The sequence below is a fragment of the Myotis davidii genome, unplaced genomic scaffold (assembly GCF_000327345.1).
Source record: "Myotis davidii unplaced genomic scaffold, ASM32734v1 scaffold228, whole genome shotgun sequence".
Classification (NCBI taxonomy): Eukaryota; Metazoa; Chordata; class Mammalia; order Chiroptera; family Vespertilionidae; genus Myotis; species Myotis davidii.
This window is the reverse complement of record NW_006300104.1, coordinates 1,040,651-1,045,287: the sequence shown is the minus strand read 5'-3', so window position 1 is coordinate 1,045,287 and position 4,637 is coordinate 1,040,651.

Here is a 4,637-nt window from a genome sequence, read left to right as displayed (position 1 = left end):
GGTTGCTGAAAGCAGGTATCTGGTTTGTTTAGCTTCTATAATTGAAACACTGTTGCAACCCCAGCTCTGAGGCCCGGCTGGCTGAAAGCAGGTTTCTGGGAATTGTTTAGCTTCTATAATTGCAACATAGTTGCTTAGAGTGCAGCTCAGAGAGCCAGCCGTGGCAGGCAGGAAGCTTGGTTTCCTCCATCACTGGAGCAACCAAACCTCCTGCTTGCTCCAGCTCTGTGGCTGCCAGCTGTCATCTTGTTTGGGCTAATTTGCATATAGTCGCTCTGATTGGCTGGTGGGCATGGTTTAAGGCATAGCAAAGGTATGGTCAATTTGCATGTTTGTCCTTTATTAGTGTAGATTAGAATATCAGGTAGATGGTTGACTCCATTACCAATTAGTGGCTAAGATCTTTGTAATGCAGATTCCTTAAGAAGATTTTAATAAAAAGGTTTGCTGGTGTGTAGCTGCTATAGGAAGCTGCTTGAGTGTTTGTGAGTGGGGGGTGGGGGCGGAAGCTAATAGAGAGGGAGAAAGAAATGCTTAGCCATTCATTTACTCTTGTTTTTAAGTTTCAGGTTTGGAAATTCAATATCTTGAATTTATATCAATGAATAAGGACTAGGTAGAAGTGTCAACATCTCATCATGGTGTCATTTTGTCTGAGTAAAGGGAATTTTCCTGTGTACTTGAAAAATATTTGTGTAATATTGCATAAATGAGTTAGTATGTCTGATCCAGGGGCAAGGGACAGCAGGCAACAGAATGTGATGGGATCCATTGCACATTGTCCCATGGCCAGGAATAGTTCATACAAACTGGCTGTGATTGTAACTCCATACAGTGAAGCCAAGATGGAAATTGAAGAGTAAAGGAGTGAACATTAATCTTTCTTGCTCATTTCTATGTTAGAGATCGAGGAAAGAAAAAGACCCTTCAGTTTTCCTAATGTTGGAGAAGCCTATCTAATCTTCCATTACATAATAGCTGGTCCTATCATAGTGCATCATGAGGGAAGAGGGAGTTTAGTTCACTTCAAGTTGAAGGGTTATAATTATATGTTAATATCAATATTCCATAATAAAACAAAGTTGTTTTAAACTAGGCTGCAGGTTATAATCATCTGTAGAGCTTTAAACAAACAAATAAAAAAATGCCCACCCCAATTGATTCTGATGGAGCAGGTGTATTATTTAGAATTTCTTTGGCTGGAAGTGGCACAAATGCAACTCACATCAGCCTCAGCCAACAATTTTGAGTGGGCTGTGTATTAGTTATCTACTACTGTGTAACAAATTGCCCAATTACCCAAAACTGAGCAGCTTAAAACAGTTTCCTCGTACAGTTTCTGTGAATCAGGATTTTTGGAGTGACTTATATGGTGGTTCTGCCTCAGGGTCTCTCCCGAAGTTGAAATCAAGGTTTCAGCTGGGCTTCAGGCCTCTACAGCAGTGGTTCTCAACCTGTGGGTCGCGACCCCTTTGGCGGTCAAACGACCCTTTCACAGGGGTCGCCTAAGACCATCCTACATATCAGATATTTACATTACAATTCATAACAGTAGCAACATTACAGTTATGAAGTAGCAACGAAAATAATTTTATGGTTGGGTCACAACACGAGGAACTGTATTTAAAGGGCCAGAAGGTTGAGAACCACTGCTCTACTGGCTTGTCTGGGGTTGGAGTACCTACTCCTGAGGTGGCTCAGTAACCTGGCTGGCAAGATGGTGCTGGCTGTTGGCAGGTGACTCTACAATTTTGCCACATGGATTTTTGCACAGGGCTGCTGGAATCTTCTGACAACATGTTGGTTTTCTCCAGATCGGGCAATCAAAGACAGGAAGGCAGAAGCAGCTTGATATAACTTATGGCTGGAATTAAGGTGTCTGTCCTTGAATAGGAGGAGTGGGATGGTATTCATAGGTCAGATGATGTACTGTGGCAAAGCCTAAAGCCCATCCTTATACAGAGTTTTAGGTCCTAGAGCCATATGTGCCACCACACCCAGTCATTTTTTTTAATGAGGTGAAAATGATTCAAATATCAAGGGAAGACTTACAGAGGGAAGAATACTAATTTAAAAACTCCGAAGGGTTATGTGTGACTCACCTCCATTCACAGTAATAGGCTTAGATCTGTCTTCATAACACTTTAACATTTGAGAAGCTTCTTTAGAGTCTTATAGATGGTTTTGTAACATTTTATTTTATCTTAAGAACAATCTTAGGTTTCTAGGATGGAGTCAAAAGGGTTGGGTCTAAAAGATGGAGCTAATAATAGTGAACACTCACCAGGTGCTAGGCATTTGACTGGGTGCTTTATATTTATTAACCCTTTTAACCAAATACCATGAGGTTGATGTTAACAATTTCAATTTTGAGAGAGGCGTGGCTTCCGTGGGCTCCGAGAAGTTATATGACATGCCCAGGGTCAAGCATCAGAGCTGGGAGAGAACCCAGGTTTTCCTACTCACAATCTCACCTGCTTTCCACTCGGCTGTTGCACTTTTTAGCCTGTCCAGCTATTGCTGCTGCCTTCTCCATGTGCTATGTCCTTGATTCAATCTTCATCTTCTGGCAGCATGGGACTTCCCAAAAGACAGGGGACACTATAATTGCAGACCCTGACTTATTGTATCCTAAGAATGGTGTTTTGGCTTTATTTGTTTGTTTTGGTGAGCACTTCATTAGAAGCCTCATTACAAGCATAACAGAAAGAAAGTGGAGAGCGGTGGGGGTGGGGGAAGGACAAAGAAAAGTATATTGGCTTGGTAAAGAGACCTAGTTTATAATCCATACTGAAATAAACCCACGTCTCTAGGGTTTTTATTAAAAAATAAAAATTGTTTGATTTTTATTAAAAATCTGTATCCAAGGCAGACTATTTGAGTGGCCTCAAATAACATCTTGGCACCTCATTTTCCTTTGTTGTCAAGTGGGGTAATACCTAAGATTGGCCTACCTTCCATGGATGTGGAAGTATCAGTGGCATGAAAGATGGGAAGCCCTTTGTGTTCCTGCATGTGTTTGGGTGGAACCAAAACCTCCCGAGTCCCTTTTTGTATCATCCAAAACTTAAACTTCCTCTATTGCTGGATTAACAAACAAACAAACTTGGTCTTCCTCTATTTCTGGATTTTTAAAAAAGCACAAACAATCCTTGCACACATGAGCTGTGCAATCTGATCACTCTTTCTACTTTAGACTTCCTTTGCTAAAATTAAACGGCACAACACCAAGGTTTCCTCTATAATCTTCATCGATGACACCAACTCCTGCATCTAAGAAGCGTTTTGCAGGCAAACCAGAACTACAGGTATGTTTCCATAACATCCAGAAGAAAGAGCTACTTTAAAATTTTTATTTTTAATCCTCACCTGAGGACACCCTTTCCATTAACTCTAGAGAGAGGAGAGCGGGCAGGGAGAGAGAGAGAAACACAATTGGTTGCTTCCCGCACCTGCCCCATCTGTGGATCAAACCCTAGACCCCTGGTGCATGGGATGACACACAACCAACTGAGCCACACAGGCCAGGGCAAGAGGTATCTTAATTTTAGTTTTCACAAGGGCTTTCTCCATAGGTGTGGTATTTTATAAGCATATAGATCATAGCCTGTGGCCCACGCAGACCTCTTGCTCAGAACCATGGCATTCTCTGAGAACGGGCAAAGAGGGGCCTCCTGCCGCCCTCCTTCACAAGCCGCCCACTTGTTGGGGGAGATGGCAACTGTTTCTTCAGAGTAGGGCATGGCAGAGCCAAACATGGGGGAGGTGGGAGCAGAGGGCACATCAGGGAGCAGGATGAGCCCAGCCACACCAGGTTCTTGCATGTATTTTTCATTAAGCTAAGTTACCTCCTACGAGAGGTAACTCAAAACTTAGGAAAATGAATATTTAATCACGGAATCCAATGCAGATTTATATGCTTCCTACTGTGATTAGTATTATTAGCCTAGACAGAGAAGATGTGAAGCTCAGCATAGAACACTCCCTGGTGCCTTTGTGCCTTATTTTACCACATCTTCCTTTTTTTTTTTCAACGTGAAGAGGGACAAAAAGTGAATACCAGGATAAACAAGTCCCAAAAGATTCTATTTTTTGCCTGGAGAGATAGCAGCAACTCACTCGCAAAGATAAGTTCAAGGAACATGTTGAATGCACATGGCACTTTGAATTAAGTAGATACAGATTCCATGTACTACTCTGTCAGCTGGCTGTTGTGTTGATATTATAATAAAATGAGCATAGAATGTTCCAAAGTTAGAAGGCTACTCTGATTGGTTCTTGGATTTTGAACTATGCAAGCCCTTTTATAGTATACTAGCGGCCTGGTGCACAAAAATTTGTGCACTCAGAGGGGAGGGAGGTCCCTCAGCCCAGCCTGTGCCCTCTCGCAGTCTGTGACACCTCGGGAGATAACGACCTGCTGGCTTAGGCCTGCTCCCGGGTGGCAGAGGGCAGGCCCAATATCTAGGTGCAGCCCCTGGTTGGGCTAAGAGCAGGGCCAATTGGGGAGTTGGGGCACCACCCCCTGTCATGCACAGAGTAGGGCAGATTGGGAGGTTGTGACGCCACCCTCAGTCACGCTCAGGGTAGGGCCGATTGGGGGGTTGGGGCACCGTCCCCTGTCACACTCAAGGCAG